This window comes from Lycium barbarum, chromosome 10 (assembly GCF_019175385.1).
Source record: "Lycium barbarum isolate Lr01 chromosome 10, ASM1917538v2, whole genome shotgun sequence".
Lineage (NCBI taxonomy): Eukaryota > Viridiplantae > Streptophyta > Magnoliopsida > Solanales > Solanaceae > Lycium > Lycium barbarum.
Window position 1 is genome coordinate 57,985,931 of NC_083346.1, and position 24,229 is coordinate 58,010,159.

The following is a 24,229-nucleotide window of genomic DNA, read 5'->3' on the forward strand; positions in this document are numbered from 1 at the left end:
AACATCATATACACCTTAACTTACGTTAGTCTATTCACCGCTGAACAACCCGTAATTCCGAGGTGTAACAGAAGGTTACTCAGAAGTATTTTGTTTGAATAAAGAGAGTTGTAGACAATGCACATGAACCAGGTCTGCAAACATGTTCAAACACAGAGCAAGAACATGATCAGAGTCACAGAGCTAGACAAGGCTGAATACATGATTTATTCTGGCAACGAACAAATTTTAATGAAGAGAATATAGAGACAAAGCAAAGATCATGATGCTATGAAACAGGTCTATCAACATGTTCCATCATCCATACCAAAAGCAGGCTCAAGTCAGAGTAAGATGAATGATCGAACCAGGTAGATGAAAAAGGTTCGTGGACATGTAGATGAAAAAGGTTCGTGGACATGCTCTAGCGCAAGTCCTACAACAACTAGGATTTGCAGTTTTAGGGTAAAGACTTGGCGGTCAAGATTACGGGATTCTTTGCCATAATTAAACAAGGTTCTTTAGCATCCTATAAGGACAATGGAGTTGATCCAAAAGGGAAGAATGCCAGTTCAACTTAAACCCTATTATATCTCATAGGCCTACTCGAAGAATGTTTTGTGTTTTCTGACTTGTTGTGCACTCAATGCTATATATCTAAGTTTTACTAAGAAGAAGGCTTGTACATCCACAAAGAAAGATTTTAGAATAGTGATCGATCAACGAATATATCAAGAATATTCATAATCTTGGCGTGCGTCCCTAGTACAAAAAGATGAGTGAAGAAGCCGTAGAATCGAGTTTATGTTTTACAGTTCTTGAGTCTAGAAAACTTGTATTAGGTTGTTTATCGAGTTGTATCTTTATCCGCTTTATTAGAAGCATACAGTTATATACAAAATGTTATAAATTCAACTTCAAGTTGGAAGTCAACTTGAAGGTTGCTTACTAGTCAGAGGTTCATTAGTAAGATAGGGATTGGAGGTTAGTTCCTAGGTTACAGAGTTTGTAACTTGAATTTTCCAAGGCTCACCGTTGTAGTGGAGTTTTGGGGAAAATTCTACATAGGTATAGGTTATGGTTTTTATCGCCCTTGTGAGCCGGGTGGTTTTCACGTAAAATTCCAGTATTCTTTACTTACCTGCTACTTATATTCGATGAGACAATAGCATAAAACAGGTAGAGTAACGTGTTCCATCCTATAGGCAAAGGTTAGATACTGCATAGGATAGAAAGTAGGTCGTGCAACCCAACAAATGGTATCAGAGTAGGTTCTCCTCAAAGTGGCTAACACCTTATGAGAAGATCATGATGAATGTTGCACTACCTACCAGACACAGTGAGGAACAATCGACTTGAAGGCTTCCATTGTTCAATGGACAATACTATCAATGACGGAAGGCTCGCATGGAGGACCACCTACAGGCAGAAGATTATGAGTTATGGGACAGGGTCCTTAAGGGACCTAAATATCCCATGAAAAGGGAGAAGATAGAACAGAGGTAAACAAAGAAAAGCCTGAATATGTCGAAAGTGACTATAAGATTCTAGAGAAGAATGCAAGGGCTAAGAACGTCCTAATCTGCAGACATGGACCAGATGAATACAATAGAATCTCTGGGTGTACAACAGCTAAGCAAGTCTAGGATGCCTTAAGCATCGCTCATAAAGGAACCAGTCAAGTTAGAAAATTCAGGAAGCCCATGCTCTCCACTGATTATGAAAATTTTAGGATGAAGCCAGGAGAGACAATCGCTAAGATGTTCACTCGATACACCTCTATCGTCAATGAATTAACCTCACTTGGAAAAGTCATCTCCACTGAAGATTCGGTGGAAAAAATCTTACGAACCCTACTAAAATCATTCAAAATGAAAGTCACTGCTATCACGGAAGAAAAAAGATATAGAGAAGATGTCTCTAGACGAACTAGTAGGAAATATAAAGACCTATGAGATGGATATGGAGAATACTAAAACTGAAGAAGAAAGCTCAGGAAGGTCTTTAGCGCTCAAATACACGGATAGAAAAGATGAAGATGACATGGCCCTGATTACAAGAAATTTCAGGAAATTCCTCAAAAGGGAAAATCAATCAGGCAAAAATAATACCTTTGAGAAAAGAAGGAATTTTGATAGGGTACAGGCTGGTGGATGCTTCAAGTGTGAAAAGACTGATCATATGATCAAGGATTGTGCACTATGGGAAATAGAGTGGAAAAGAAGGAAGGCAGAAAAGCAGAAAGAGGAGACAAACAAGAGCAATGAAACCACAAATGCTATGGTAGCAGCCTAAGGTTCTGATGAAGACTCTGAAGATGAAGCCGATCACATTTCTCTCATGTCTGATGATCATTCAGGATAAGACACTGAGGAGGACATCAAAGTAAGCATGTAAGAGTTCAAAGAAAATATAGGTCTATTCTCAAAGGAAAAAATCGAAGTCCTTGATGAATGATCAATTTAACGAATACCAAGTGATGAGCACAGAAAAGGTTAAGTCACTCAGTGAATTTGCAAGCTTAAAGGATCAAATAATGACGAGTAAAGCTAGTAAAAACAAAGCTGAAAAGGAGAACTGTCTATTGAGAGCACATGTTGCTCAACTTGGTTCATGAGTCTTGGCTCTTCAATCGGAGGTTCTGAAGCTGATACTTAAATGGGGAAAGCGATGTTTGGACGATAAGTAACTTGGGATTGAGTCTGATTTGAAAAGTGTAAAGACGGAGCTGCACCTAGAAAGGGAAAAATCCAAAGATATTAGCTCAAAACTGCTTAGAACGGAGCATGATCTTGAAAGAGCAAATCGATGGACTAAAGCATATCAGTTACTCTCAAATCGCACAAGTCAAACACATAACATGACTACAAGATTGGGATTTGACAGAACTGCTAAACATGAAGTATCAGAAAAAGAGTTATGCACTCTATGTGGTAAGATGGGACATTGGAAGATCGAATGTCCAGTGCACATGAGCTACAAGGTGAGAAATCTAAAAAATACAAATAAAAACACCGAGCCAATCAAGAAGAAGGCAACTGGTGTTGGAAACAAGTTCACTTGGGATTTTACTGAATTGACAAAGAAAGAGTTGATCCATCCAATGGTTAAAGAAAAGGGACCTACACTTTCCTGGGTGCCTAAAACTAACCCTTGATTGTTTTTGTAGGTAAGAGGAGCAGAAGAGCAAGCTAGAATGATATATGAATAGTTCTTTGCTCAAGACATAAATGGAATTTAGAACGTTAAAAAGTACGGTAGCAACAAATGAAGACTTTAATGAAGACGCTCTCTTCTCTCTCTTCACCAAAATTGAAAATAAACCCTAATTACTAGATCTAGATGCTAATGCGCTACAACCTGCTACACAAGAAGAAGAACTTAACATTAAGCCTATTACATATCTGCATGGTGAACCGACTATTGCGTGGACAAAAAAGGAGTTTGAAACGTTCATAAAGTGCCAAAAACTTAAATATCCTGTGATCGCTAAATTCTCATATGGGAGGCCATATTTTCATGTACTACAAAAGATTATCCCGATTGAATTAGGAATCAAAGGCCCATGTGAGATTGGATTCTTAGAAGAGAGACACATACTAATTAGACTATCTTTCCTTGAAGACTATGCGCCTCTTACCTCAAGTGCATGGGAGATACAATCCCGGGGTAGAATATATCGTCGGAGGTTTTTAGTGTGGGATCCGTGGTTTAATCCTGAGGAGGAAACTACGATTTCGGTGGCATGGATATCATTTTCGGGTTTACCCACAAACCTTTTTGACAAGGAATCAATGTTTTCAATGGCACAAGCAGTAAGCATCCCTTTGTTCATCGACAAAGCTACAATCAATCGGACAAGACCAAGTTGTGCTCGTGTGAAAGTGTAAGTTGATCTACTCAAAGAACTACCAAAAAGAATACATATTAGTTGCGTGGATGAGGAGAATGGGGAGATACAGTCCATATGTCAGAGAATACAATATGACTATATCCCTAAGTATTGCACTAATTGTAAATTACAAGGGCATGATCTGCAAGGATATTGGGTGGTGCATGCTGAATTTAGACCTAAAAAAGAGGAACCAAAGCAAGAGGAAGTTGTTGCACCTGAAAATCACACAAACAAGCAGGATAAGGAGAAAATCAAGCAGGATAAAGTGCATACTAAACATGATAAAATGCAGAATAAACATGATACTATGCAGGAGAAGGATGAGGGGAAGAAACAGAACAATACCAAGGCTTATCGCATGAGAGGCAAATGGGAACAATGTTAACAAGGAATGGAATGTCGTGACCAATAAGAAAAAGAAGAACAACGTTGCTGAGCAAAGGCATAACACTGATAGTGATAGAGGGGTGGACAAGGGAAAAGAGGTGCAGCATAAAAACCATTTTGAAGCACTTGCAAATGTGAAGGATGATCAAGTCAATGAAAGCAAACATGAGCATGTTGAATCTGCCAAGATTAGGGTTGAAACAGCAAGTGAAAAGCCACAAAAGCCTGCAATGGAAGGTGACAGTCAAACACAGGTGGAGTACAATGTAAGTGATACTTGTCAAAGCAAAAATAACAAAGGAGAATGAAGTAGCAATAATGATACTGTTGATAGTAAAGAAGAACACACTGACAGTAAAGACATGCACCAGCAGGATAGTGATAAGGAGGTACAATTAATAGACAAAGAAAAGGATAACAACAATGAAAGCATACAGGCAGAGCACTTTGATGAGAAGGCAAATAATTAGGAAAATGATAAAGGGATGTTGAGCAAAAATAATGAAGGGGATGGTGATAATGTACATACCAGAATGCATAGTATGGACCTCAATAAAGAACCAGACAAACCTTCTGATGAAAGTAATGCAATGACAACTGGAGGAACAGGGGACACTGTTTCTGATGGAGATGTTCGGCTATCACCAAAATTGGAGGGTCAAAAATCAAGTCCTATTTTGGGGGTTGATAATCTAAATTTTGATGGGGACACACATTTGAAGAATAGCCTAGAAAATGATAGTGAGACACAAAAAACAACCTGCAATGTAAATGATAAAAATGGCGGAGCAGGAAAACAACAACAAATTGAGATAGGAGATCAGGTAGAACTTGATATAGGGGAGGATGGTGAAGTTGATGATCAAGATGTAACTCTGAATAAGAAACAAGAAATGAAAAAAAGGGATATTTCACCAAGACATTATGCAAGGAACAACAAAGTAGGTCACAAAAAGAAAATCAGGGAGAAAAGTGTACCTCCAACAATGGTGGGAGGTGTACAAACAAGGAAAATTGCCTCTAAATCAAAAGGGTCCCAATGAATAGTGCTTTAATATGGTATATTACATATTTTAACACTCAACAAGCCTTTGAAAGAGTTGTGATGTTAAACAGACAAAAAAAATTCAATTTTACAGCATTAATGGAACCTTTTCAGCATCAAAGACACATTGAGATGTACAAATTATGGCTAGGCATGGCTAGTGCTTGGCATAATATTAATGGAAAATTTTGGTTATTTATTCAGGAGGATTATCAGGCAGAGACTTAGCTAGATACTGATCAATTACTTTCTATTAAGCTTGTGAATCTTGATGGAGGTCAGGAGTTCATTATCACTATGGTGTATGCCAGCACAGATAGATCAACCAGAGTGGCATTGTGGAATGATTTGTACCATATTTCTTGTAACAGTAACCTACCTTGGCTTATGGGGGGATACTTAATGTGATTGTTGATGAAACTGAGAAATTTGGAGGATTAGATGTGTCATTTGTGGAAGTAGAAGATTTCAATCAATGTATTAATATTTGTCAGCTTACAGATATGGGGTTCAAGGGCAGCATATACACTTGGTGGAATGGTAGATCAGATGGGCAATGTATTTTTAAAAGACTAGATAGGTGCTTACTAATCAGGGATTGCAGAGATTATATCAAAATTTTGAAGTGGAGCATCTTATCAAGCAAGGGTCTGATCATTCACCTTTGTTAATCACTTGTAAAATTGATAGCAGGGCAATCAGGAAGTCCTTTAGATTCCTAAATTTCTGGATTGATCATCCCAGTTTCCTGGATGTTGTGAGAAATAACTGGACTGGAAATCATGGATTTGATCCATTTTACAGTTTTTATTGCAAATTAAAAAGCTTAGCAAGGTACTATCCAAGTGGAGTAGATATACATATGGATACATCTTTAAACATATAGCTACTTTGGAGGAAGTGGTGAAGATTCATGAACTAGAATTTGAAGAACATCCTACTGGTGCTAATAGAGAGAGACTTCAAAAGGTACAGGCAGAGCTTATTAACTTTTATGCAGTGGAGGAACAAATTTGGAAACAGAAATCAGGAATGCAATAGTTTGTGGATGGAGACAGAAACACAAAAAAATTTCATGCTCATGTTCAAGGTAAAAGGAAGAAACTGCAGATTACAAGAATTCAAAATCAGAGTGGAGTATGGCTTGATAAAGAGGGGGATATTGTTGAGAAAGCAGTTACTTTCTTTCAGAATCAGTTCACTGCTAGTGCTGAAGCCACATATTTTGATTTGCTAAAGCATATTCCAAAATTGATTACAGAGGAACATAATAAGGATATTAATGAGTTCCCTGAGGAGGATAAAATAAAGAGTGCTATTTTTGGATTGAATGCTAACAGTGCAGAGGGTCCATATGGTTACACTAGGAAGTTTTTTCAAGCTTCATGGGATATTATTGCAAAGGATGTTGTCAGTATGGTACATTTCGTTTTTTTTTTTTTTTGTGGTCATGAGCTTCCCAGGTATATAAATTGCACTAATTTAATGTTGTTTCCTAAGAAGAAGGAGGTGGTTACTTGTTCAAATCTTAGACCAATAAGTCTGAGAAATTTCATTAGCAAATTTTTCTCCAGGATCATACATGAAAGATTAGTGAAATTGCTTCCACATATCATATCTCCTCAGCAGACTAGTTTTGTAAAAGGTAGAAGCATTGTGAAAAATATTCTTCATGTACAAGAGATAGTCGATGAGATTAGAATAAGGGGCAAGCTAGCCAACACAGTTATCAACCTGGACATGGAAAAGGCTTATGATAGAGTTTCGTGGCTATTTTTGACAAAAGTTTTAAGGAAGATAGGGTTTGGAGAGTTCCTAATTGACATAGTGTATACGCTAATTTCTAACAATTGGTACTCTATTTTAATTAATGGGCAAGCTCAGGGTTTCTTTAAATCCTCAAAGGGGGTGAAACAAGGGGATCCACTATCTCCTACTCTGTTTATTATAGCAGTTGAGTGCATGACTAGGGCTTTAAATGAACTACATAACAGAGAAGGATATGTAGGATATGGAATGCCAAAGTGGAGTCCATATATCAATCATTTGGCTTATGCAGATGATACTATTATTTTCACATATGCACAACCCCATTCTTTGGAGCTAGTGATGAAAACTTTAGCAGAATATAAGAAAATCAGTGGCCAGAAGATCAATAAAGAGAAAAGTGCAGTTTATTTGCACCAATCTGTCTCTCAGATTGTGGCAAATAGTGTTGTAAGTTGTACAAATATTCCTAGAAAGGAATTCCCCTTCACATATTTAGGGGTACCAATTTATCATGGGAGGAGAAGGATTGCTCATTTCAAGGAGATCACTGAGAAGATTCAGAATAGACTCAATTTGGGGACAGGAAAATTTTTATCAATTGGAGGAAGAACAACTCTTATCAATCGTGTGCTACAGAGTATGCCTATACATTTATTGTCAGCCCGTGATCACCTTCTGGAGTGTTTGCACAAATTCATAGAATGTTTGCTAAGTTTTCTGGTGTAATTCAGTTGGAAATTATAGTAAACATTGGGTATCTTGGACAGCTTTATGTCATCCTAAGGAGGAAGGGGGAATGGGTTTCAGATGCTTACAGGATATGTCCAAGGCTTTGTTTTCCAAGTTGTGGTGGAATTTTACAACAAAACAATCATTGTGGAGGGATTATATGAGTAATAAATATTTGAAGAAGTACCATGTTGTTTCAGCACAGTGGAAAGGGGGCACTTATGTATGGAAAAAGATGTTGTAATGCAGAGACAGTATAGAGAAAGAAATTTGGTGGCAATTAAAACAAGGAAGCTCATATTTCTTGTTAGACAATTGGACTGGAAAGAGAGTTATTTGTCATAATTTACTACCTAATTATCCTTGTGATTTCACAGTGGTACTGGTAAAAGAAGAAGTTCAAGAGGCTGGCAGATGGAAGGAGGGGAAAATAAGAGCACGGGTACCTGAAGAGATGGCTAACCATATTCTTAACCATGTGCAGCCACCTATGGAGGGAGTACATTAGACAAAGCTTTTTGGAGACTGAATACTAATGGTGCCTTCTCAGTGAGTTCAACTTTTCAGGTTTTGAGACAAACAAGGGAGCAGAACAAAAATTTTGAGCACATGTGGTTTAAAGGTCTACCTACCAAAATTAGTTTATTCATGTGGAGATTGTGGAAATCCAAATTGCCATTGGATGATACTTTGAAGAAATGGGGTTTCCAATTAGCATCCATGTGTAATTGTTGTGAAAATCCTAAGGAAGAAGCTGTTGCTCGTGTTTTCTTATATTCTATTGTGGCTCAAAATGTGTGGAAATACTTTTGTGGTCCTGCTGGTTTTTATAATTCAGGAAAGCAGTTATCCCAGGTGATTGCTCTTTGGTGGAATGCAACGGCTAATCAACATAGTAGAAAACTATATCAAGTGGTGCCTTCAATCATAGTTTGGGAGTTATAGAAAAGGAGAAATACTATTCGACATGGGGATAAGGTATCTTTTAATAAATTAAAGTATCAGATAATGCATACTTTAAATTTGTTCATGAGGAAAAGTAGGAGGAACTTCAGATATGCACCATACAATTGGATGGATCTAGTGAAGGCTTTGAATGAGTATTGACATAATCTGAAGGTGATCTAAGTTGAATGGAGACCCCCTGATACTGGCTGGATAAGATGTAATACAGATGGGGCATCTAGGGGAAATCCTGAAAGAAGTTCTTGGGATTTTTGTATTAGAAACTCTGAAGGTAATTTAATATAAGCACAAGCCCAAGAAATGAAGGAAAAGAATTTTTCAAATACTCAACCAGAAGTTGAAGAAATTTTGCAAGCTCTAAGGTGCATGAATAGAATGAATATTCCACAGATGGTGGTTGAAACATATTCCATGTTAGTGAAAAATGTAATTGAGAGGAAGTGGATTTTCCCTTGGCATGTCATTAACAAAATGGAGGAAATCTGGAGGATATTGGAGGAAAGAACAGTGCTGTTTACACATATTTTCAGGGAAAGAAAAAAACTTGCTGATTTTCTTACTAATATAGCTCTTGAAAAAGGTGATATCATTGCTAAGAATTTCTTAGAGATGGATTCATGGGGAGGAAGGAGCTCAACGGTGATAAAAGTAGAATTCCATATCTGATAATTAGAATTGCTAAAAGATGGCAGTAAGAGTGGAGAAGGAAAGGATCCAGGGGATAGGCACAATGAGGAGTATGACTTGTAGTTGGGTTCTGAATTCTCAAATTCGCCAGAAGGACAGAATGAGGAACAATTTTTACACTAACTATTTTAATTGTTTTGCAGGTACTGTTCTCATGGTGTTGTCGCTATGGATTATTCAATGTGAGGTATTAGCATCCTTGGATGCTCATTCCATTGAACATGAAATTCGTGATAAAAAGCCCACGAGAGTCGAAAATAAGCATACAACAATGGAGGGCAACATCACGAGCATAATAACAAATCAAACAAAACAACCAGAGCAAACATCACAAAGGAAAACTTTGATCTATACAGCTGGAAAAGCAGAACATACAAATTCATCCAAGGACAAAAAGGGCAAAATGGGAATAAACACAAAGAGGGTATCAACTACACCAAGAACATATTGTTGAACACAAATAGGACTACACAGGTAGATACTACCACAACGGCACCAAAATACATATCAACAAGTGCTAGATCTCTGACATGGAAGATGGAAGGAAATTAGACTTCACAAAGGAAATTCAGGCAACATACCTCAGATACTAAAGCAAGCACAGAAGCCATAGATCGATGGAGTAGATGCAGTAGCTCTGGCGATGGCATCGGCAAGGAAGACAAAGGGCCGAACTAACGATTTCATCTGGGCCTCTCATTTCTAAGTTTTCGTTTCTTAGCTCAACAATGTACTTTACTTTGCTTTAGACATTGTTTTGTTTATTTGTTATTAATAAAATAGCCACTAGGGGGTGAAAAGACTAGTGGCCTTATTTAAAAAAAAAAAGAATTTAGAATGTTAATTCTTCTCATTCTCAGTTTAGAGGAAAAATAAAATCGCTACAAAAAGAGTCTTCTTTGTCTGCCTAAAACAAAAAGGCAATCAGACAGGGGAAACCTTGGATGAAACATGTAGATAAAACTTGTTCACCACTGAAATATCAACAATACATTCAAGACGGACTTCAAGAGATATATGTAAATCAAGAAAGAGCCTTCTATGAAGAAAGGTTACAGCACGAAAAAAAAAGGGAAAAATAAACAGGTCATGAGAGAGACAAAAATGGGAAGAGAACAGGAAGAGAGTTTATTCACAAGAGACTACTGGAAGATAAAGAATCGTCAAAATTGTGGTTACTGATACACCTATGAAACAGGAACAAGTGGTTCAACTTGATCCAGCAGAGTGCAAAAATTATTTGATCATAGCTGAATCGTCCAATAAAGAAGAAGATCAGTGGATTGCGATAGATATGTCTCTTGAAATAGAAAACACAAGTGGTTAGATGTTGCGGCAAAGATATAAAAGCCGAAAGCGAAAGAATTGTGTTAGTATTGAGGATGATTAAAGTTGCACATATAATTCCTTAAAATTTGGCTAGGAATGTTGTCTCAAAAAATGAGTCTACAAGTAAATAGAAATATTCTACTCAGTCAGGGACATTTAATTGTGTGTCCTATGCAATTACAGTTTCATGATCTCTTAAAGGTATAAACATTATGACTATCACTCACATAAACTGGACCAAAATCAATATTTGCACAGGGTTAGCCATTGACATTTCAGGTATGTATTCTTTCATTGGAAATCAATTATACATACATATCATAAAACAAACAGAACAACCTGTTTATACTATCCTAGTCAAATCCTAGCCGTCATTAAGTGTATTGAGAAGAGAAAAAGTAAAGTCATGATGACTATCTTGAAAAAGCTTCCAAAATCAAGTTACCCTCTTCCGAAAAAGACTCTTGAACTTCCCTATTCACATACTTGAGTCTTCATCTCCGGCTACTTATACCCACTATCAAGTCCTCAAAAATTCATCTACAACACTCTCCTTCATCACCGAATGAAATCGAAAAAAAAGGTCAGATTTTTCATCCGATTTCGATAATCCATTCTCTCCTATACACTCTCTTGATTCACAACTCCGATTATACCCTCCATTTCACTCTCATAAACCCTCCTTTCCATTTAATTCTAATTTCTACACCAATTGGAAGGATAGAAGGAGAAAAGAAAAAGGAATGGAGCATATAGAAAGGGGGAATATCCAAAAATTCCCAAAACAGAGGCGAGTAAGAGGGAAATCAAGGAACCAATATCTACTCAAGAAAATGAGTTACTTGATACTGCAAGCTCATCCTAAACTAATGCCTTGGGTCTATTGGGAAACATGAACAATGAAGGCATAAGGGATCTTGAAGAAATAAGGAAGGAGGTAACAAAGAAGAAACCCCAACTATCTGGGAAAGAAGAGCGGTCCGGATTGTTGTCCTCTTGGGAAACATCGGTGGAAAAAGATGATGGGTCTTCTTAGGGGAAAAAAGTAGATGAAGATGGCGGCTCTCCCTAAGGAAGGGGTTGATTCAGATGGTGATTAGGGGAAGAAACAAAGAATGATATATATATATATATATATATATATATATATTTCCCTTATAGAAAAAGCCCTTCGTACCTCCTAGATAGGATTCCATAGAAATTAGCCTAGAGTAGAACATCCACATCGATCACATTCACTAGAAAAATGACCAAGTTCTCTCTAATTCTATCCATATAATACTATTAGTATCTAGGTCTCAAGTCTAGTCCAAATGATCTGTTATGTATGGTTGTAACCAAGGGACTGGAATTGTACTTGTAAAAGTTAATGGAATTCTGTGATTCAAATTTGCGCCTCAATTCTGTGATTTGAATGTTTTTAATTTAAATTGAGTGACTGATTATGTTATATTGTGCATATGTGATTTCCCCAGTGGCCTTGAGTTTAACATTGAAAAATGCTTAATTGCTTCAGCGATTAACTCTTTACTGATGCCAAAAGGGGGAAGATTAATTAATTGTGTGCATATGCTTTTTGACTCAATTGCTAACCTGGTTTACTATAAGTGTAATGTCCAAATACTGGGCTATAAGATGATTGGAACAGGTTACACAGTTGCTTAACAGACGGGTGTTTGCCATCATCAAAAAGGGGGAATTTGTTAGCATAAAGCCATGTATGAAGTTTTGATGATTGACAAAGTGAACCTACAATGAACAGAAACCAGGTCTAGATATATATGATAATTGACAAGGAAATTGAACAAAGCTAGACAATTGGTTGAGATGAAGCAGAGGTTTCACACACTGTAAAAGACCTGAAAAACCAAGCAACAAAGGATGGTTAGAACAGGTCCATAGACATGTTCCATTGCAAATAAGTGACAGAAAAGAGCATACACATGAACCTAGATTGCAAACATGTGTGCCAATGCAAAGACAAGTGCAATAATCAGATCATAGAGAGAATGAACCATCCACATACATTACAAAGATAGATGCAGAGCAAAGGAGATGAAGATGACTCAGTCATAGAGAAGTTCATTGAAGAATAGAACAAGTATGAAAACATGTTGTATCACAAAGAGTCATCAGGTGCAGTGTGGAATGAATCAAGAGAGAGGAGGTCATGAGGAGAAAAGGTGAAGATGACTCTTAAGAATTTTGTTCAAATAAAGAGAGTTGCAGACAAAGCACATGAACCAGGTCTGCAAACATGTTCCAACACAGAGCAAGAACATGATCAGAGTCGCGGAGCTAGACAAGGCCGAAGACATAATTTATTCCAACAACGAATAAATTTGAATGAAGAGAATACAGACACGAAGCAAAGAGAATGGTGCTATGAAACAGGTCTATCAACATGTTCCATCATTCATACCAAAAGCAGGTTCTAGTCAGAGTCAGATAAATGAACGAACCAGGTAGATGCAACAGGTTCGTGAACATGTTCCAGTGCAAGTCCTACAACAACAAGGATTTGCAGTTTTATGGCAAAGTCTTGGCAGTCAAGATTGTAGGATTCCTTGTCATAATTAAACAAGGTTTTTCAGACTCCTACAAGGAAAATGAAGTCGATCCAAAAGGCAAGAATCTCAATTCAACACAAATCCTATTATATCTCATAGGCCTACTCGAAGAAGGTTCTGTGTTTGCCGACTTGCTATGCACTCAATGCTATATATATCCAAGTCTTACCAAAAAGAAGGTTTGCACACCCAAAAAGAGAGATTTCAGAATATTAAGCGATCGACGAAGAGATCACGAATATTCAGAATATAGGAGTGCGTCCCTAGCATGAGAAGACGATTGAAGAAGTTGTAGAATAGAGTATGTTTTACAGTTCTTGAGTCTAGAAAGCTTTTAATAGGTTGTTTATCGAGTTGTATCTTTATCCGCTTTATTAGAAGCATACAGTTAGATACAAAACGTTGTAAATTCAACTCTAAGTTGGAGGTCAACTTGAAGGTTGCTTGCTTGTCAGAGGTTGATTAGTGAGATAGGGATTAGAGGTTAGTTCCTAGGTTACAAAGTTTTTCAACTTGAATTTGCAGAGGCTCACCATTGTAGTAGAGTTTTGGGGAAAATCCTACAGAGGTGTAGGTCGTGGTTTTTATTGTCCTTGTGAGATGGGTGGTTTCCATGTAAAATTCTTGTTTTCTTTACTTACCTGCTTTTTATATTCTGCAAGACGCTAGCATAGAACAAGAAGAGTAACATGTTCCATCCTATAGACAAAAATTGCATACTGCACTAGGATAGGAAGTAGGTTGTGCAACCCAACAGTGACATTAAAATTCAAAGTTGTAATTAATTGTGCCTTGAGTATGCGTTTGGGTTTCAAATCTAACTAGTGAAGAAATTCAAGTGCCATTGTGTTGTGAGCTTCGAGATACATATTCATTTGCCATATTCACAATTCAGAACTTGTCTGGTTAGTCATTCTATTTCTCTAAGGATTGATTGGTTGTAGAGACGACCTTAGGCTTTCTTTGGAATGTGTTTAAGCCTTTTTTGCCTCTGCTTATCCACTTGGTCTAATATATATTCCCCTGGTGTCCCATTTTGAGCCTAATGACATTTTTCTTGTCTAGCCAATGACAAAAATATCCCCTTGTTTCAAAAATTCCCTTTTTTTTATCCTTCCATTCTTAATGCTGAAAATTTTGGTTGTGAAGCTAAATGCCTAAGTTGGGGGTGAAACACAAAGAGCAAGGTTTAAACCTAAGTTGGGGGTGAAGTTGGATGGCTTAGTCAATGATTCGATGTTATTCAAATTTAAAAAAAAAAGTGAAAAAAGTAATGAAAAAGCTGAAAATCTAGAAAATAGTTGCACAAAAAGAGTGAAGAATAAAAGGTAGTCAGTCACATCGGGGTTGTAGTAGTCAAAGGAAGAAAGGGAAATAAAAGGGAGCAACTGGGTTGAATGTGGTGTTGAGATCAAGGAGGGCGTAGTAACTCTTATCCATGTAACTATCCTACCCGTCCCTAAGCCCACATTATAAGCCGTGAAAAGGCCTTATGTGATCTCAACCGAAGAATATGAAGTTAGTAGTAAATGAAGATAAGGACAAGCCTATGATGTGTGAAATTGTGGCATGTGAACTTCCTTGTTAGAGTGAGTGTATTCTCTTCTCCTTTGTTTTTTGTCTCTTGTGTCTTATGAATATATGCATTTTAGGGACTTTCTTGGGTCATTGTGAGGACATATAGAGTGCAACACTTGGTAGAATGGTACTTTCTGAACTAAGACTCTTGTGCACGTCTTTTGAACTAAGGAAATTCTGTCACAAATTGAGGTTGTATGTATCAATCTTGAACGTCATGAGTAATGCATCGTTGTAATCCAAAATAGAGTGAGGATTGATATTGTCTAGAGCATGGGCCTGTAAGTAATTGCTATTACCATTGTAGTCATACCTACTTTGTGATACTTGAATGTGTGTTGTAGTCATGCCGTATAGTCTTAGTTGCTTGGCAACAAGAAAGACTTTAAGTTGGGTGTGTTGATGTGTGTGGAACTACGACACATTTGATGTTTTTTACATGATGTGTTTATTGCTTTAAAGTATATTTTATGTTATTTCTTAGTTGTTTTATGATTGTTTAGGGATATTAACTCAAAGTGTCAAAGACGAGCAAAAGTGCCAAATTAAAGTTGGAAGTGATGAAATACGGCGCAAAATGCAATATGCTGCGACAAATCTCAACACAAATCACAACATAAAACCCAGATATTGTACACCAAAATGCAGAGAAAATATGCAGTGCAAATCGCCATATGCGGTGCAAAATGACTAACGATTTGAAGGAGACCAAAACTTGTTCTGCATTGGAGTCAAATGAAATGCTTCGCATATCACCATCTGCGGTTTGATATGCGGCATAGATAGAACTGATGGGCCATTTTTGTCCAGCTTTTGTGCATAATCTTTAGAGGTTATAAATGCATTTTTAGGTTTTTTATTCATGATTCAACATTGGAAACTTGTCCCACTTGTACGGAGCGTTGTGTACTCCATTGTTGAAGCTTTTAAGAGATTATTCCATCTTTTCTTGTCATCTTCCTTTCATTGTAAACTTTTAATGTCTTCTTTAATACTTTGTTTTGTACTTCTGGACATGAGTAGCTAACTTTAATACAAAGGTTGTGGACCTAATGATGGGTGTTTACCATTGAATATATGCATAATGAGTTGTTGGTTTCTATTTATTTCTCTTTCTTTGATGTTGGTTGGTGCTTGTAAACATTAACCTATGCCATTACTCTTTCTTTACTTCGAAAAGTGAGTTAGAGTTTGGTAGAAATGATCAATAGCAAGAACTCGAGGCGTTAACACTCGTTTAATAGACTCAATAGAGATTATATGAGTTTACTTGCCATAAATTGATGGTTCTTCATCACAACTCTTTTGCATTTGGAAAATTCATAAAGAGGAAATACTTTCTAACTATTGGGAAATATTAGAGAGTCGTTTAGAGATCAAGTGCATACTTTACAATGACCCATTAGAAGTAGATCATATTAACACGTATATCATTACATTTCATTAACGGGGACACAACCTTGGTTTCTCTTTCCACTTGTTAAATCTTAAGTTAAAATATCTAATAGAAATACCAAATCCTTTTACAACTTACCGGAGTAGGATTACAACTAAATTCAAGTAACACACTACAAAAAAATAATCTTTTCACACTATATTCCTTATGGAATTCGACCCCAACTTAATTGGGTTACTATTTTTGACATAGATCGCCTAACGCCATAAATCTAGGTGTAATTTGAGCATATCAAATTACATAAAAAAAGAATTAGATTTTGACAAATATTCAGCCAAACAGGGATTATCTAAACTATTCTTGGGCTTTACGAAATGCAAGCAACATGTTACATCTCGTCTCCCCCAAAAGCTAAGGACGTTTCGTACTTGTAGCAAGGTAGCTTACGGAATGGTAACGTCATAAGCTTGCAAAGAATTTAAGTCATGACTGTCACGGGGTTAGAGAATCGTATTGGAGAGTATGCTTCCATGAGTATCAATGTTTAAGTTCGTAAGTAACAAGTACCGGAAGGATTGGGAGTCAAGCGGATGAAAAACGAAAAGATGTTGCACCTTGAAAATCTCGTAGCGCTAGTGTCATAAGTAAACTAACGTGAGCCCGGAGAGACCGTGGAACTCTTATAAGGCTAAGAAAGACTTCTAACAAGTATTAAGAGAATATCTAAAGGCTCCAAGGTCAAGCGGATTGAAGAAAGTTAGTTGTCTAAAGCTTTGGGAAAAACTTGGCAGAATTTCGGATGCGATTTTTTGTCCAAATTCAGTGAGGTATATCTCATAGCATTTGAGGAATTATGGAATGGAAAACCTATCCAAATTGAAGTTCATTGAGTCTAGTTTTGCGACGCAATAAATTGTTCATCGATACAACCTTGGAGTAGGAAGTTATGGACATTTCAATACGGACTGCCAGAAGCTCGGCGACCTGGGCGAAAGTTCTAGAAACAAGCCCAAAAATCGGCCCAATGAGCCCAACCTGACTTTGGACCTTATAAAAAGGCCCCAAACCTCATTTTACCTCATTTTATCGACACCTAAAGCTCTAGAACCCTCTCTACACATGCAAGCACCCTTCTAATCATATTACATCAATTTTAGCCAAAACTAGTAAAAAAGCACACATCAATCCAAGCTCGGAAGGTGCACGTAGCTTCGTAGATTTCTATTCTCGTCATCGTATCGCTGTGGAGAAGGCGAAAACTTCAAGCCCGAGTGGTAGTACATGCATGCAATCCCACTTAAGGTAAGATCCCTTCTCTATTATTAAAGATTTACATAAATCTGTATTGGATCTTGCTAGATGTTGCTCATATTAAGTTGAATTGGTGGAAACCCGAAATAATCTAAGATGGATATTGTTGATGGTGGTAATGGGTGATTTTGATAGGTTTGCATGAATATGGATTCAGATTAATTATTGTTGGTGTTGGTAATTTTTGTCGTCGTTGTTGCTGCTACTGTCGCGATTTGAGACGTAACAAAAATAGAGGAAATGCTGCCCGAATTTCCGTAACTTTGGGATAATTGGGAAAATAATACCTAAGTGTTGACATGTTGTTACACCTTGGAAATTTCATGTCGTCCTGTAGTGAATGAACCAATGCGAGCTTAAGGATAACAGGAAGTTCTTAAGACTATAAGATGGATATTTAGTAGTCTTAGAATGCATACGTTATGATTTTTAAGTCATATGAATTGATGAAATAAGGACAAGTGGAGTATAGGTGGGGTTTAGGAAAGGTTTCGTAAATTATTGCATTAAGAATTGTTTGGTAAGGCCTTGAGGATGAGTTATAGGGATGTTTAGATCATTAATGAAGTATTAAAGAAGTGTTAACAAGGTTGTATAAGGATTGGAGATCAAACGAAACGACGAGGATAACTTCGGAAAAGCTGTGAGTTACACGACTACCTTTCACACACTGTAGAACTTTATACGGACCGTATAAGGGTCCGTATAACCCAACAGGAAGAATGTTTTCCATGGTGGTGAACCACGGACACTTATACGGACCGTACAAGGTTATACGGACCGTATAACTGGTCCGTATAGTATCCGACGGGCTAGACAAGTTGTAAGTATAAATACATGTTTCCACTCTTATTTTCTCATTCTTTCCACTTCTCCACTTCTCTCCAAACTTCTAGACTATTCCATACACTTCTTCAAGGGAAACCAAAGATCAAACACTAATATTCAAGGGAAATCAAGCATATGGAAGCTTCCTAGGGTTATGGAGGTTAGAGATTTCCTTCGAAATTAAAGCAAGGGTTTTCTCCAAGTAAAGCAACCCCAACCAAAACCCGATGGGCTAATGCTTATCACACCGTACCTATATGGTCGGACAGCTTATACATATATGCATACATGATATGATGATGATTATAAAGTAAGTTAGCATGCATTATTTCAGTTTTAAGTGACAGTCAGTTACAGATCGCTCTTCATTCGATGTCTCTGTATTTCATTGATATATAATTATTGTTTATGCCTTACATACTCGGTACAATGTTCATACTGACATCCTTTCTTCTTGGACGATGTGTTCATGCCCACAGGTTGACAGGGAGACGATGCAGATCCATATGAGCTATCAGCAGATTTACAGGAGCACTCCATTATTCCGGAGATGCTATTTGGTTTATTATTTTGCGTACATATTTGGGCACGGCGGGGTCCTGTCCCGTCCTCATGTCTAGTACTCTAGTAGAGGCTCGTAGATACGAATGTGTGGGTAGTATGGTCTCACAATGTCGTTATATATATATACATTTTATAGCCGAAGGGCTTATGTATATAAATGTGTATGTGTTTCAAATTGTAAATGGTTTTCCTTATGACTAGAAGTGTGGAGCAATAGATAAAATGCAGAATAAGAATGATAACTAGCAGCATGGGTGGTGCTCGGTAGTCAGCTCCGGGTACCCATCTTGCCCCCCTAGTCGGGTCGAGACAAAAGTGGTATCAGAGTCAGGCTCAGTCCTAGGAAGTGTCTACGAGTCGTGTCTAGTAGAGACTTGTTTATGGTGTGTTACGCGCCACACTAATAAAAAGAAAGCTACAGGGCATTTAGGAAAAATGACCATCTTTCATCTTAAGAAATCGTGCATAGAGCTGTGTTATAAGATTTTCTCCTCCTTAATAGTGTGCTATGATTTCAGAAATGCCGCCAAAGGGAAAAGCTACAGCCGCCCAGAAGGGAAAGATTACGATGAAAAGGCAGGTAGAAAGAGAGCCGCCAATGAATGTAGAAGAGGGAGAATCACATAATGAGGCTCCATCTAATACTTCTCCCACTCCGCCTATTATAGAAGAACAAGAGGGGGCTTCAGCTCCAGCTCCTATGCCTCCAGTTCCTCCACTGGTTTCTTTGGGTCAACAAGTGACCGAGGTTATTCATTTATTGACGTAGTTAGTTGCCACCCAGGCACAGCGGCAGAATGCGGGTCTAAGTGATCAGGTGGCTAGTACCAGAGCCCGTGATTTCATGAGTTTGAATCCTCCGGAGTTTTTCGGGTCAAAGCCGAATGAAGACCCGTAAAGTTTTATCGATGAAATGTTGAGAACATTGAAGATTATTCATGCCTCCGAAACTGAATCTGTGGAGTTGGCATCTTATAGACTTCGAGAAGTGGCGGTATTGTGGTACAATAATTGGATATCGTCAAGAAAAGAGAATGCGCCTCCTCCCATTTGGCAAGAATTTGTAGATGCCTTCATCCGCCACTCTTTGCCACCTGAGGTCCACCGAGCTAGAGTGGATAGGTTCTTAAATCTAAAATAAGGGAATATGAGTGCCCGTGAGGATAGCCTTTAGTTTAATTCATTGGCTAGGTATGCCCCGACTATGGTGGCCGACATGGGAGGTAGGGTACACAAGTTTGTGAGTGGCTTAAGGCCACATTTATTTAAGGATTGTTTGACGGCTTCGTTGCAAGATGGGATGGATATTTCTCACATTCAAGCCCATGCCCAGAATTTAGAAGGACAACAACATCCGCAAAAGGGTGATCATGATATTGATAGAAGGCCAGATCTATGGGGGCAGGAAGTGATTATAGAGGGGAATCAAGAAAGACATATCCCAAACATTCAGGCCAATCGGCGACTAGTGCGCCTCCACGATTTGCAGGCAGAAGATTTGATTGCTCCTTTCGTTCAGGACAGGGTCAGAGTTCGAGGGCCTCAGATTCTCAGTTTGGGGGAGATTATAGCCAGATCAGACCCCCAGTACCGCGATGCAGCCAATGCGGTAGATTACATTCCGGACAGTGTCGCCAAGGTTCAGACATTTGCTATTCTTGTGGCCAGGTTGGGCACATGATGCGAGATTGCCCGTCGAGGAGTGGTAGAGTTGGGGTCCAGCCCATAGGATCAACGGCTGGTTCTTCTTCAGTGCGTTCGATTGGGCAGACTGCCCAGATTCCAGTAGGTCGAGGTAGAGGCAGAGGGGGAACATTTACTTCAGGTTCCACTCAGCCCCGTGTGTATGCTTTAGCCGGATGACAGGATCTTGAGTCCTCCCCGAATATGGGTACAGGTACATTATTCGTATTTTTCCATGATGTGTATGCATTGATAGATCCGGGTTCTACCCTATCTTATATTACTCCGTATGTTGCTAGTCGTATTGGGGTGAAACCTGAACTGATAAAACCTTTTGAGGTATCTACTCCGGTTGGTGACCCCGTGATAGCTAGACAAGTGTATAAAAATTGTGTAATTGTGATATGCGACCGCCAGGCCAAAGTTGATTTAGTTGAGCTGGAAATGTTAGATTTCGATGTGATTATGGGTATGGATTGGCTGGCCTCATGTTATGCTAATGTTGATAGTCGAATGAAAGTAGTACGATTTCAATTTCCAGGAGAGCCCGTGCTTGAATGGAAAGGTAATACAGCATCTCCAAGAGGTAGGTTTATTTCCTACCTTAAGGCAAGAAAGATGATAGCTAAGGGCTACATTTATCACTTAGTCCGAGTTCATGACACCAAAGCAAAGTCGCCAACTTTCTAATCCGTTCCATTTGGATGTATTCCCAGATGAACTTCCAGATCTTCCACCAGAAAGAGAGATTGATTTTTCCATTGATGTGTTGCCGGACACCAAGCCTAACTCTATTCCTCCTTACCGAGTGGCTCCGGCAGAATTGAAAGAATTAAAAGCACAGTCGAAAGATTTGCTTGAGAAGGGGTTTATTAGACCCAGTTCATCACCGTAGGGAGCACCAGTCTTATTCGTGAGAAATAAAGATGGCTCCCTATGAATGTGCATCGATTATAGGTAGTTGAATAAGGTGACGATAAAGAACAAATATCCTCTTCCGAGAATTGATGATTTCTTTGATCAATTACAAGGTCCCAAGTGGTTTTCCAAAATAGACTTGAGGTCAGGATATCATCAAGTGATAGTTAGAGAAAAAGATATTCCCAAGACAGCTTTCAGAACGAGGTACGGCCATTATGAATTCCGGGTGATGGCGTTTGGGTTAACTAATGCTCCGGCAGTGTTCATGAATTTGATGAATAATGTATTCAGGCCTCTCTTGGATTTATTCGTAATAGTGTTTATTGACGATATTCTGGTATATTCTCGCATAGAAACAGAACATGCAGATCATTTACGTATTGTTCTTGGAATTCTTCGAACTCGAGAATTGTATGCAAAATTCTCAAAGTGCGAGTTTTCGCTGAATTCGGTGACATTTTTATGTCATGTTATTTCAGATGATGGCATTCGAGTTGACACTCAGAAAATCAAAGCTGTGAAGACTTGGCCAAGGCCTACGACACCCACAGAAGTCCGTAGTTTTCTGGGATTGGCAGGGTACTATACAAGGTTCGTAGAAGGATTCTCCTCTATTTCAGCCCCATTGACAAAGCTAACCCAAAAGTCAGCTAAGTTCCAGTGGAATGATGCTTGTGAACGTAGCTTCCAAGAGTTGAAGGACAGATTAACCTCAGCCCCAGTCTTGACACTCCCAGAACGGCCAAATGGTTATGTTGTATATTGTGATGCTTCCGGTGTTGGGTTAGGATGTGTGTTAATGCAGCACGGTAAAGTCATTGTTTATGCTTCGAGACAACTGCAGAAACATGAAAAGAACTACCCAACTCATGATCTCGAATTGGCTACAGTTATCCATGCATTCAAAATGTGGAGACACTACTTGTATGGTGTGCATGTTGATATCTATACAGATCACAAGAGTCTTCAATATATTTTCAAATAGAAGGAGTTGAATCTGCGGCAGAGGTGGTGGTTAGAATTATTGAAAGACTATGATGTGAGTATTTTATACCACCCCGGAAAGGCAAATGTAATAGCTGATGCGCTTAGCCGCTGATCAATGGGCAGCCTATGTGAAGCTCCTCCGGAAAAGAAATAATTAATTCATGAGCTCCATCAACTAGCTAATCTTGGAGTACGTTTAATTGATTTAGGCAGTGCAAGAATTGGTATTAATAATCCCATAGTTTCGTCCCTGGATAAGGAAGTAAAAGAGCGCCAATATGAAGATCCTCAGTTGAGCCATTATAGAGACACACTTCATGAAAAAGAGAAGTCTCCATTTGAAAATTCTATGGATGGAATTCTTAAATACCGAGGCAGACTATGTGTTCCTGTCATGACCCGACTAGGGGCCGTGACGGGTACTCGGGGCTAACCACCGAGCACCACTCATTCTATTACTCATCGTACTCAAATCATAAAAAAAATCATTTTTCATTTGGAAATATAATCACTTATGTACACATACACCCTTCGGCTACAAAAATAATATATATATATATATATATATATATATATATATATATATATATATATATATATATATATATATATATATATATATACATACATAATAGCAACTTCGTGAGACAATATAACCCACACCTGCGTATCTACGAGCCTCTACTAGAGTGCTAGACATAAGGACGGGACAGGACCCCGTCATGCCCAAAATATACATACGTACAAAAAAAGAATAATCAAAGGCACCTCCGGAACAATGGAGTGCTCTCAAGTCAGCTAATAGCTCCTACGAGTCTGGATCAAGATCACCTCCCTGTCTACCTGTGGGCATGAACACAGCGTCCAAAGAAAACGGACATCACTACGAGCATTGTACTGAGTATGAGAGGCATAAGTAATAGTAATACATCAATGAGATAAAGGAAGCATCAAATAAAGAGCAACTGTATTTGACTGTCAATTATAAAAGAAATAATGCATGTTGGATTACTTCATAATCATCATCATATCATGTATGCATAAATGTATAACCTGCCCGGCCATATAGGTACGGTGTGATAATCATTAGCCTGCGTCCAAGCCTTCCGCGTCCGGGGTACCATCTCATGCCACCCACTAGTGGTGCTGCCCGTGCTATATAGACACGATGTAATATCCATAAGCCACCCGCCTTAGCGGTGCTGCCCGTGCCATATAGGCGCGGTGTAATATCATCAATATGTACTCGTCATAATGCATGCACAGAAACTCAAAGATAGTTATACTTTATCGAGGTGACATAAGGTCGTGAACCCCCGATTCCATTATGGAGCATTTATAAGTATTCTGCCTCACCCTGAAGGAAATAGTATATAAGGTGAGTGTATACATTAAACAACAGTATTAACTTTGTAGGAACATCATATCATGAACTCTAGAATCTGTAGAGTTAAGCTCATCATCATCATTATTGGGCTCATAATATATCTCTTATCTCATATAGCTATTCATGAACATAGACTCTTAGCTTTCCGGGATATAGAGGATTCATGGAGAAGAAGGAAAAATCATGCCATCGGATTCATGCCATAGAAAGAAAGGGC

At 38.3% G+C, this 24,229-nt stretch overlaps 1 long non-coding RNA gene across 1 annotated transcript; it reads right to left on the bottom strand.

Annotated features, from left to right (window-relative positions):
- Positions 1-3,754: 3,754 nt before the first annotated feature.
- Positions 3,755-10,649, bottom strand: LOC132615352 (uncharacterized). The gene is made up of 3 exons (XR_009572661.1): positions 10,040-10,649; positions 4,220-4,486; positions 3,755-4,089 (listed from the first exon to the last, which is right to left on the bottom strand). It is a non-coding gene; the product is annotated as an uncharacterized LOC132615352 (long non-coding RNA).
- Positions 10,650-24,229: the final 13,580 nt, after the last annotated feature.